The 12857-nt window shown below is 41.1% G+C and overlaps 1 protein-coding gene across 1 annotated transcript in view; it reads right to left on the reverse strand.

Moving 5' to 3' along the window:
- Positions 1–5699, reverse strand: part of LOC118386089 (E3 ubiquitin-protein ligase Midline-1) — a 58240-nt gene extending 52541 nt beyond the window's left edge. Inside the window, exon 1 of the mRNA XM_035773494.2 lies at positions 5551–5699. The gene's annotated coding sequence lies outside the window, so the exon portion shown is untranslated. The remainder of the gene's footprint in view (positions 1–5550) is intronic.
- Positions 5700–12857: the final 7158 nt, after the last annotated feature.

A 12857-nucleotide genomic window follows, 5' to 3' on the forward strand; every position in this document is an offset into this window, starting at 1 on the left:
AGTGTGTTTTATTCACCCATTTGTACTTTTAAGTGACCTAAACTGGCATATGCTTACACGCCGTCCGTCCTACACTCTAAACTAGATGCCCTCAGTCTCACACAAAATATCAATGAACCTACTAGGCAAAACCCTAATCTGTAAACACGGGCACCCTCATAGATATCATCCCTGACCAACCTGTCCTCTAAATACACCTCTGCTGTCTTCAGCCGACCACCCTTCATCACTGGTCAAACGACCACCCCTCATCACTGTCAAACGCTCCCTAAAACACTTAAGCGAGCAGGCCTTTCTAATCGACTTGGCCCGGGTATTCTGGTAGGATATTGACCTCATTCAGTCAGTAGAGGATGCCTGGTTATTCTTTAAAAGTGCTTTCCTCACCATCTTAAATAAGCATGCCCCATTCAAAAAATGTAAAACTAAGAACAGATATAACCCTTGGCTCACTGCAGACTTGACTACCCCTTAGACAGCGCAAAAACATCCTGTGGCGTACTGCATTAGCATCGAATAGCCCCCGCATCACGCAACTTTTCAGGGAAGTCAGGAACCAATATACACAGGCAGTTAGGAAAGCAAAGGCTAGCTTTTTCCAACATAAATTTGCATCCTGTAGCACAAAGTCCAAAAAGTTCTCAGACACTTTAACCTGTTGAGTGTAGGGGGCAGTATTTTGATGTTTGGATGGAAAACGTACCCAAATTAAACTGCCTATTTCTCAGGCCCAGAATCTAGAATATGCATATAATTGTCAGATTAGGATAGAAAACACTCTAAAGTTTCCAAAACTGTCAAAATATTTCTCTGTATACATCAATGTCGCTCTTGTTGCTGGTGATTCTCTGATCCACCTCAAAGCAGACAACACCATTCTGTATACTTCTGGCCCTTCTTTTGACACTGTGTTAACAAACCTCCAGACAAGCTTCAATGCCATACAACACTCCATCTGTGGCCTCCAACTGCTCTTAAATGTAAGTGAAACTAAATGCATGCTCTTCAACCGATCGCTGCCTGCACCCACCTGCCCGTCTAGCATCACTACTGGACGGTTCTGACTTAGAATATGGGGATCACTACAAATACCTAGGTGCCTGGTTAGACTGTAAACTCTCCTTCCAGACTCACATTAAGCATCTCCAATCCAAAATTAAATCTAGAATCGGCTTCCTATTTTGCAACAAAGCTTCCTTCACTCATGCTGCCACACACACCCTTGTAAAACTGACTATCCTACCGATCCTTGACTTTGGCGCTGTCATTTACTAAATATCTTCCAACACTCTACTCAGACTACATCCAATTTGCTATCACAGTGCCATCCGTTTTGTCACCAAAGCCCCATATACGTACTACCCACCTCTGTGACCTGTATGCTCTCGTTGGTTGGCCCTCACTTCATATTAGTCGCCAAATCCACTGGCTCCAGGTCATCTATAAGTCTATGCTAGGTAAAGCCCCACCTTATCTCAGCTCACTGGTCACCATAGCAGCACCCACCCGTAGCACGCTCTTCAGAAGGGAAATTTCACTAGTCACCCCCAAAGCCAACTCCTCCTTTGGCCACCTTTCCTTCCAGTTCTCTGCTGCCAATGACTGGAACGAATTTCAAAAATCACTGAAGCTGGAGTCTTATATCTCTCCCACTAACTTTAAGCATCAGCTGTCAGAGCAGCTTACTGATCATTGTACCTGTACACAGCCCATCTGTAAATAGCCCACCCAACTACCTCATCCCCATATTGTTATATATTTTTTGCTCCTTTGCACCCCAGTATCTCTACTTGCACATTCATCTTCTGCACATCTATCACTCCAGTGTTTAATTGCTAAATTATAATTATTTTGCCACTATGGCCTATTTATTGCCTTACCTCCCTAATCTTACTACATTTGCACACACTGTATATAGATTTTTCTATTGTGTTATTGACTGTACGTTTGTTTATCCCATGTGTAACTTGTTTGTCTCACTGCTTTGCTTTATCTTGGCCAGGTTGCAGTTGTAAATAAGAACTTATTCTCAACTGGCCTACCTGGTTAAATAAAGGTGAAATTATATATTTATTTACATTAATTGCAAAACTGCTCACTGCATCCAAGTTGCTTGACATAGGCGTTTCAATGAGCTGTCAGTCAAGGTGAGGTCATCAATATAAGCTCCCCGCCCACTCAGCATGTATTTTCCTACTTACTGGTAGCTAACCATGAGACAAAGTCCTTTTCAGTATGACTGTCCAGGACCTTTAACACTTTGAAAAGTGTTATTTTAACACCAGTTGAGTGGTGTTAGTGTACATTTCACACTTTCTGAGTTAAATGTACAAAATAGATTTTACTTTGCACGCTATGACTAGCTACCATGGCTCACTCTAAAACTTGGACATCCTAAGCACAAAGAAGTCTGCAGATAAAGTGACTCAAATGTTCAGCACAAAAATCGTTTGCAGAGAAACTCCAGGAAGAGTTGCAATAAAACAATTTTTGCCAGAGAAACACTACAATACTGAATGTCTGTTGGTTTTCCAGTTAAATAGGGAGAGGCAGTAACTTACGGGAAAATAAGGTTATGTTTAGTTCCACAGCACAGTCTAATAGCCAAAGCCTGTTGGCTTTTCTTGTTTCCTGAAAAATGTATCATTCTTTTGTAAGTCTGTGGTGAAATCCTGACACATTCTTTTCTGCTTGGAGAGCCCTGTAATTGCTTCCAGCAGCTTCTGATGGATTTTCTTACACTGTTAGACTATTAGATGTATGTCTTTATTAGGCAAAATATTAACTTAAAGCTGTTTTATCGCAACTCAGATGAAAAGGTGGGAAATGTCTAGGTAATTCTCAGATGTCTCAGACAGTTACACAGCTAAAAACTGTCTGACTAAACTTAGTCATTAGCACATTCATGATGCCTGCTTAAATCATCAGTTACCTTTAATACAGACTCTATTGTACTGTGCCTTGTATCTCTCCCAGAAACATAGAGTTTTACTAAGACACCGAACAAAGTGGAGACTGGCTAGGGGGGGTGAACATCTGCTGTTCTATGCTCCAGTGTCCTATCCTGGGAGAGCCTTGGATAGGATGAGTGTTGTAGGAGCCCTCAGAAGGAGAACCAGCTCTTAGAATCTGGGTCTGAGTTTTGGGTCTTTGTCTGGCTGGGTGCATTCCATCCTCACTACACTACAGGCTCTATCAAAACACCATCAGCTCTGGTTTGGTCTGGTCCCTCAGTGGGAATAATTACATGATGTATTGTTAGAGGAGGAAACGGGTTATCACAGACAAGCAATAAAGTGGATAGATGTTATCTATCACTTCTTGGGATATCATTTTTTACACTATAGGTTACAGTTTCTGTAGAGGGCCCTGGCTAGATGGGGCTGAGTAGTCCTCAACAAGAGTTAACTGAGAACTTGAAAGCTTCATATCTTTGGCTGGCTAGAAGCATGCAGAATATCCTCCTTTCATTCCTTCTCCATATATCTCACTTGCTCTAAAGTCTTTGCAGGACACATTCCCCAAACTTGGCTCCAACAATAGATTTTTCTCCCATTTCAAAATGGTTTAAACAGTCGCCTTTTCCACTGAGCTCAGATTGTCTTCTCTGGGAACTGGAGCTTGTGCTCCAGACTCCAACAAGCAGAGGAGTATCCAACCACACATTGTGGTGACTGACTCACAGACTCAGCATCACTCTTTCCACAGTCAATGCTACAGTATAGTACAACCCTTGGGCTCACCTCAACACAGATGTGTGCTCTGTCACAACCATTGGCTGGGAATAATATAGGAATGGACAAAGCCGTTGATCACATGACACCATTGATTCCTATGTGAAGACTCGATAGCGCATTTGAAGCCAGGGAAGCCGGGTTAAGATGCACATGCACTTTGAGTTACTACTCCAGGTAGGGATGTTGCAGGCTAGCTCAGTGTTGCCCCCCCCCCCATTGAGTATCTCAAGTTGAAGGCCTCCCGGGTACTACAGGCTGCCATTAGCTACTAAATTATCCTCATAACTTCTTCTGTTTGCAATTTTAAAATAATCGGTTAAATAAGGACACACATCTGGTGTAATAGAATACATTATTGGTACCATGATTCTCTTACAAAAAAAATGCTTTATTTACACAAAGATTGACCATGAAGTTTGACATTTTCTCATTCCCTAATGGGGATCCTGTTTTTTTGCAAATGCCTGCAGTAACGCGGTCTGCCTTGAACTTCGTGGCTCCAATTAGAGTGGGCAGTCATTCTCCCCTGGTCACAACACCCAGGCCTAGCGAAATCACACTCACTAATGGCCCTGGCTCTCTTGACCTGGGATGGATACATTGGGTTCATTTTATCATTAAGAAGGATAGTAGTGAGGCAAAAGTGGGGTTTAAGAGGTGATAAATCAACAAACTACAATTCACATCGCTAAACGTAAATAAAAAAAATCACAAGAAATCCATTGCACTCAGGATTATTCTTAATTTTTTTTTTAGAGAGCTGGTTACGGAATTCAGTCTTCAAGGCAAAGAAAGCACAAAATATTAATGTTGAGAGAAAGTACAACTGTTTCAATCTATTTAAGACAAAGTTTACAAAGAAAGTGTTTGAAGTGTTAGATCACTACCAGATGCATCTAGGCTGCACATGAGGGAAACTAGAGAAAACCAAAATGAATATACCAGATTCCCACTTTTACCATTTTTGGCTCAATTAAATGTACTGTATCCTTTCCTAAAATAACATGGCACTGCTGTCGTTTCCACCAAAAAGCTTTAGGTTAAGATATATGACATAACGTTTATTTGAAATTATTATATGATTTATGGTGTAAAATTACAAGGAACGGAACCCTCTGACCTCCTAATGTACAGTAGCCACATGACAGTTGACTGGATCCCTGAAATGAGGTATACGTACATTTTTCTGTTTAATAAGCCAAAGTCAGAACAGTTTCCTCTTTGTGGTACCTGGTAACTCACTGGACCTGTCAGCAGGTATGATTCATGTCCACACCAGTCTCAACCTGTTCTTTTACAGCAATTCCTGCTCCTCCTTACTTGGAACACACACTCTCTCTCTCACACACACACACAAACACACACCCTGGGACTTCAACACTTGACCAGTAGCTCAGTAACAGGAATTTACTTACAGCACATTCCTATTCTGTTCTCTCAGACTGGCAGAAAGTGTCAAGCAATATTAGGCCCCCCGAGTCTCATCAATATCCATTTAAGAGAGATTGATCAAATCTTTATATAGGCCTTTTTTATAGTCCTTCTGATGCAATACTGAGGATGTATTATCCTAATGACTTTGTAATCCCTAATCACATTCTCTGCCTTTGCGCAAGAAATTGTACACCGTGTGCAGGGGAGACAACAATGAGGAGTCAGCAATGGTTAGCTTAACAATTTGGTTGTTGAGGGACGCAAGTGAAAGTCATGGAGAGTTACACTGTACAAAAACTCAATCCTGAATACAATTCATAGTCTCATCACTATTCCAATGTTCCCATTTGTCCTTAGATCTCTACAGTATGTATCTTACCTGGCTCCCCATGGCTGCCCTGTGTGAGTCTCTCCCAGGTGAATAATGGCAGAACAGCAGAACGTGGCCAGGCAGAATGTCTCCGTCAGGCTGCAGTCAGCCAGGATTCCTCTGGTAAAAACATACAGGAGGTTGGAAGGTGTTCTGTCTCGCTGCTGTACACTCCCCTTCATCAGGGTGTGTACACACACATACCATGTTGACACACACTCTGCTTCTCATCTGCCTCACAGGTTTACACAGGAGCAGAAAGCTGGGCTGGGGTGAGTCCTTCCACCCCAGGGGAGCTGACATTACAGTAATGCCTTTACAGTTCTATCCACACACAATGTACAAATATTTCCATTTGAATTCACCCTAATTATACTCACTGTAAGTCATCATCCGACCTACCCATATGGTGGGGGGACTTATCTGTTCTGCACCAAATATGTACAAACGTAGTAACTTATTGATTATCTTTTGGTAGTTAGCTGCAAAATACAACAACAAATTAATTAGACTTAGGAGGAAAGTCAGGGAGACTTGTGTTTACTAGGGCTAGGTCTGTTAGCCGTGGGTGGAAAATCAGTTCCTAATAAAGGGGATTAATGCTCTTTCATCTTAACAGTGTATCCCACATGGCCCTGGGCATTCTCCACTGAGATACCACAGCAGAGAGGACACACCGAGATAAAGAAGTCTGGAACAGAATGAACCTCCCTAGGCATCATCCTACGCTAACAGGCAACACACCCGTTGTAATTACAAAAAGTCTGAATTGAATTTCTCAGCTAAAGACCCTAAAACCTGCGGGATTGATTGCAAATGTTTGAAATAAATGACCGATTTCATCATCACAGTGGTGTGATCTTATGGGTCTGATGTAAACATACCTCCCCTCATATTTGATGCTAACTGGACTTTTTTGGTAACATGGCAGAAGGCTCAATGAGGACCTTAGAAAACCTTGAGGAAATTCCCTCAGTTTCAGTGACTCCAATAAAATGAAATGACTACTTATTATCAAGGCATATCTTCTGCTTAATTGCTGCTTGCTTTCACTTGACATTTCTTTGATACATAAAACGCATAATTATATGGTTGGAAACTAGATTTATCGCTCAGGGTCTCCTGCTTTGTGTGAGCACCAATGTTTTACCCCAATCAATTTAGCAAGCATTAATATTGAAATTAAGACATGCCTTGGAATGTTAACTAACAGCCTTCAGCGTTTTCTCCAGTGAGTTGTACTCTCTTCAGACAAAAGGGTTTCAAAAGGGTTCTTCGGCTGTCCCCATAAGAGAACCTTTTTTTAGTTCCAGGCACACTCTACTGAATGTTGGGTTAAAAACAACCAACCAACTCGTTACCAAGCATTGATTGGTATCAGCTGTGTAGTGCTAGGGCAAAAAACTAAATGTCAAACCAGGTGGGGCCCAAGAACCGAGTTTAGGAAACCCTGATTTTCTGTAGCTATGATGCACCGGGTCAGATCAGAAGACTGTAGTTGGGGCTTAGTAGGAGCTTGGCTTTCAGATAGTAATTTTTGCTCACTCGTGAGAGTAAATAGCATTCCAATGAATCTGTTCTGTTGAAAAGTCAACACATATTACGTTTAAGCACGGACACTTTTGGGGTTTTATTGAGGTTTATACAAGAGTATGAGTCCTTTAAGTGCCTCTGCATATCTGAATGTTGGGTTAGTTACTGCTTAGTTATGATATCTAAAAATAATGCCATTTAATGTTATATTACAATGTGTAAGGTGCAAAATAATTGGAATGTGCAGTGTACAAATTAAACATGATGAACAGGAATGATATTTCCTCTCACAGGAGGCGAAAGTAATGATATGGAAAGCCATGCCCATAAAAGGCCATGCATTATTAATTTATCCATCAGTTGTTGTTTTTTTTTCACTTTCATGCTGGGTTGACCCAACATGTATGTATTTATATATATTTGTTATTTTCCAGTCCATAGGTTATTTTTAGGAGGCATTGCCTATGTGTGGGGTGGCATTTAGATTGTTATTGTTGGCCAACCACGAGAGTAAATGTCATTCCTCTTCATCATGTTGCTTGCATTTCCTGAAATACTGTTACATATTTTAATACACAATAAATAACATTTAAATATCATAAAGTGTTAACTAAGAAATATATTTTTGTTGGTAATCAAAAGGTGTGGACTAACAGTGCAATGGTTACAGGCCCTTCCCAACAATGCAGAGAGAAAGAAAATAGAGAAATAATGGAAAAGTGAAGAGCCAGTGTAGTAGGATTCAACACATGTTTTTTTTAGAGTGTAGAACCCTTTATCATTCCAGGTAGAATCCCTTCCAGAGAAGGTTCTACATGGAACCCAAAAGGATTCTACCTAGTACCAAAATGGTACTAGAAATGGTTCTCCTAAGGGGAAAGACAGAGAACCCTTTTAGGTTTAGATAGAATAAGAGGCGCTAAGAGTGTAGCAATTTGGTGAATGTCTACTGAACAAAAATATGAACGCAACATGTAAAGTGTTGGTCCCATGTTTCATGAGTTGAAATTAAATGTCCCAGAAATGTTCTACACGCACAAAATATTATTTCTTCCAGAGTTTGTGCAGAAATTAGTTTACATCCCTGTTCGTTAGAATTTCTCCTTTGCCAAGATAATCTATCCACCTGACAAGTGTGGAATATCAAGAAGCTGATTAAACAGCATGATTATTACACAGGTGCACCTTGTACTGTGGACAATGTAAGGCCACTCTAAAATGTGCAGTTTTGTCACACAAAATAACGCCACAGATGTCTCAAGTTTTGAGGGAACATGCAATTGGCATGTTGACTGCAGGAATGTCAACCAGAGCTGTTGTCAAAGAATTGAATGTTAATTTCTCTACCATAAGCCACCTCCAATGTTGTTTTAGAGAGTTTGGCACTATGTCCAACCAGCCTCACAACTGCAGACCATGTGTAACCACACCAGCCCAGGACCTCCACATCCCGCTTCTTCACCTGCAGGATCATCTGAGACCAGCCACCCAGACAGCTGATGAAATTGAGGACTATTTCTGTCTGTAATAAAGCCCTTTTGTGGGGAAAAACTAATTCTGATTGGCTGGGCCTGGCTCCCCAGTGGGTGGGCTCCCCAGCTCTAGAAAGAGTCTTGGTGGTTGCAAACTTCTTCAATTTAAGAATGATGGGGCCACTGTGTTCTTGGGGACCTTCAATGCTGCAGAAATGTTTTGGTACTCTTCCCCATATCTTTGCCTCGACACAATCCTGTCTCGGAGCTCTACGAACAATTCCTTTGACTTCATGGCTTTGTTTTTGCTCTAACATGCACAGTCAACTGCGGGACCTTATATAGACAGGTGTGTGTCTTTCCAAATTATGTAAAATCAATTGAATTTACCACAGGTGGACTTCAGTCAAGTTATAGAAACATCTCAAGGCTGATCAGTATGAATAGGATGCGCCTGAGCTAAACTTCGAGTCTCATAGCAAAGGGTCTGAATGCTTAGGTAAATAAGGTGTTTCTGTTGTACATTGTTAATACATTTGCAAAAATTTTGAAAAACCTGTTTTCGCTTTTATTCAGCTTTGATGAAATATATTCTTCATACTATAAAATAACATAAAATAACTGCACAGAATTCTAAGCAAAAGCATGTCTTCTAAATAAACTAGTGTAGTCCACAGCCATATGGCATAGCCAGATCAGGACCTGACGTAAGGACACCTCAGAGTATGTTACTCTGTTCTTCTGAAATAGACCACATTTTCTTCATATTATGCTTCTTTTGACCTGTCGAAAATAAATAATGGATTTACGTATGTAGGCTATATTACGTAGATTTATTAGACTTTTAAAAAATGTAGATGTTCCAAAGGTCTGCATCAGTGTGGAAGCCAGGAGATGCTAAATGTGTTTATGTTCATTAACGGTCAATTACTGTGAGACCGACAAGCTGACGTAATTCCGTGTCCGCCAAAGCCCTAACCGTAACTCAGTAAAATAATTGAAATTTTTACATGTTGCATTGTGATATTTTTGTTTGGTGTACATCTGAGAAACAATGCAATGTTTCTAGTTATTTACTTTGAGATATTTGTTTTGTTTTCCCCTGGAATTTGTTCGTCTTGAATCCCAAGAAAGTTACCGAAGGGGGAACAATCTAACTGTATTCACTCGACTACTGTGATGATGCTTTCACTATGTAGTCTCACCTGTAACAACACAGATGTGTGGTCTGTAATATAAGTTGCAGAACATTCAATACAATAACTATTTCCCAACCCGACATTAATATTTTGTTGATGTCTCAAGAAACATTGCAAAGCAAGTGTAGTTATGAAAAACAAACAAGCACTGCTAAGCAATATTTCAGCTTCATTCTATTTTACAGTCACTTTTGAGAAGCCACATTAATAAAAAATCTGTTTACAAGATCCGTCTTTTCAACGAGACTGCGCTGGACTGCTCCAAATGTGATTATTTTACAGCCTAGATCTAAAATGGATTATATATATTTTTCTCCCTCATCAATCTATAGACAATACCCCATCATGACAAAGCAAAAACAGTTTTTTAGAAGGGTCTGAATACTTATGTTAACGCCATATTTCCGGGTATTTTTTGTAATACAATTTGCAAATGCGTTACAAAAAAATACCCTGAAATATCACATTTACATAAGTATTCAGATCCTTTACTCAGTACTTTGTTGACGTGCCTTTGGCAGTGATTACAGCCTCAAGTCTTTTGGGTATGGCTCTACAAGCTTGGCACACCTGTATTTGGGGAGTTTCTCCCAAACTTCTCTGCCGATCCTCACAAGCTCTGTCAGGTTGGAAGGGGAGCGTAGCTGCAAAGCTATTTTCAGCTCTCTCCAGAGATGTTTGATCGGGTTCAAGTTCGGGCTCTGGCTGGGCCACTCAAGGACATTCAGAGACTTGTCCCGAAGCCACTGCAGTGTTGTCTTGGCTTTGTGCTTAGGGACATTGTCCTGTTGGAAGGTAAACCTTTGCCCCAGTCTGAGGACCTGAGAGCTCAGGAGCAGGTTTTCATCACGGGTCTCTGTACTTTGCTCCATTCGTCTTTCCCTTGATCCCGACTAGTCTCCCAGTCCCTGCAGTTGAAAAACATCCCCACAGCATGATGCTGCCACCACCATGCTTCACCGTAGGGATGGTGCCATGTTTCCTCCAGATGTGACTCTTGGCATTCAGGCAACAGAGTGCAATTGGTTTCATCAGACCAGAGAATCTTGTTGCACATGGCCTGAGAGTCCCTTTGGTGCCTTTTGGCAAACTCCAACCGAGCTGTCATGTGCCTTTTACTGAGAAGTGGCTTCCATCTGGCCACTCTACCATAAAGGCGTGATCGGTTTCCGAATGCACTGTGTCTGTAGCTCTGAGAATTACTGCTCCTTGTTGAAGTTGCACAATACTCTGGTAGGAGTTGGATACTCTGTGTCTTTATTGGAAGTGGCTTTTGGTTACTATGATGAAGTAGAGTGCTAACACATTTAAAAAAAAATAAGAATCAGTTGGCCAGAATAAGGACATATTGAGGTTAACCCAAACTGATCTCCTGTCCCACCATGTCCAAAGCATCTGTATCCCAATTGTGCTAAAGTACACTATGTTGACCCAAGGACAGATCATCTAAATAGTAGAATCGAAAAATGAACTCTCTCCTAGAGGATACCAATATTTAAAATGTTTTTCAAAGTTCACACACATATGCTACATGCAGTGGTGTAAAGTACTTAAGTAAAAACATACTTGAAAGTACTACTTAAGTCATTTTTGGGGGTATCTGTACTTTACTTCGCTATTCATATTTTTGACAACTTTTACTTCTACTTCACTACATTCCTAAAGAAAACGTTGTACTTTTTAGTCCATTCATTTTCCCTGACAACCCAAAGTACTGGATGCTTAGCAGGACAGGAAAAGGGTCCAAATCACATACTTATCAAGAGAACATCCCTGGTCATCTCTACTGCTTCTGATCTGGTGGACTCACTAAACACATGCATTTGTAAATAATGTCTGAGTGTTGGAGTGTGCCCCTGGCTATCCATACATTTAAAAAACAAGAAAATGGTGCTGTCTGCTTTGCTAAATATAAGGAATGATGAAATGATTTATTTTTGATGCTTAACCCTATTTTATCAATCACAGTTACTTTTGAGACTTAAGTATATTTAAAACCAAATACTTTTAGACTTTTACTCAAGTTCTATTTTGTGACTTTCACTTTTACTTGAGTAACTTTCTATTAAGGTATCTATATTTTTACTCAAGTATGACAATCAGTACTTTTTCACCACAAGAGTACGTGGACATTTCATATGAGTGGATTTGGCTATTTCAGCCACACCCTTTGCTGACAGGTGTGTACAATCGAGCACAGCCGTGCAATCTCCATTGACAAACATTGGCAGTAGAATGGCCTGTACTTAAGAGCTCAGTGACATTCAACGTTTCACAGTCATAGGATGCCACCTTTCCAAGGTGTATGCCACCTTTTCACAGTTCATCAATTTGCTGCCCTGCTAGAGCTGCCCCCGTCAACTGTAAGTGCTGTTATTGTGAAGTGGAATCGTTAAGGAGCAACAACGGCTCTGCCATGAAGTGGCAGGCCACACAAGCTCACAGAAGGGAGCGCTGAAACGTGTAATGTGTAAAAATCATCTGTCCTCGGTTGCAACACTCACTACCGAGTTCCAAACTGCCTCTGGAAGCAACATGAGCACAATTACTGTTCGTCGTGTGCTTCATGAAATGGATTTACAAGCAGCCGCACACAAGCCTAAGATCACCATGCGCAATGCCAAGCATTGGCTGGAGTGGTGTAAAGCTCACAACCAATGGACTCTGGAGCAGTGGAAGCTGGCAGTCCGATGGCAAATCTTGTTTTGGCGGATGGCATGAGAACGCTACCTGCCCCATTGCATAGTGTCAATTGTAAAGTTTGGTGGAGGAGGAATAATGGTCTGGGGCTGTTTTTCATGGTTCGGTCTAGCCCGTTAGTTCCAGTGAAGGGAAGTCTTATCGCTAAAGCATACAATTACATTCTAGATGATTCTGTGCTTCCAACTTTATGGCAATAGTTTGGGGAAGGCCCTTTGCTGTTTCAGCATGGCAATTCCCACTTGCACAAAGCAAGGTCTATACATAAATGGTTTGTCAAGATCCACGTGGAAGAACTTGACTGGCTTGCACAGAGCCCTGAGCTCAACCTCACCAAACACCATTGGGATGAATTAGAACACCGACTGCGAGCTAGGCATAATCGCCCAACACCATTGCCTGACCTCACTAA

This window comes from Oncorhynchus keta, chromosome 7 (genome assembly GCF_023373465.1).
Source record: "Oncorhynchus keta strain PuntledgeMale-10-30-2019 chromosome 7, Oket_V2, whole genome shotgun sequence".
Taxonomy (NCBI): domain Eukaryota; kingdom Metazoa; phylum Chordata; class Actinopteri; order Salmoniformes; family Salmonidae; genus Oncorhynchus; species Oncorhynchus keta.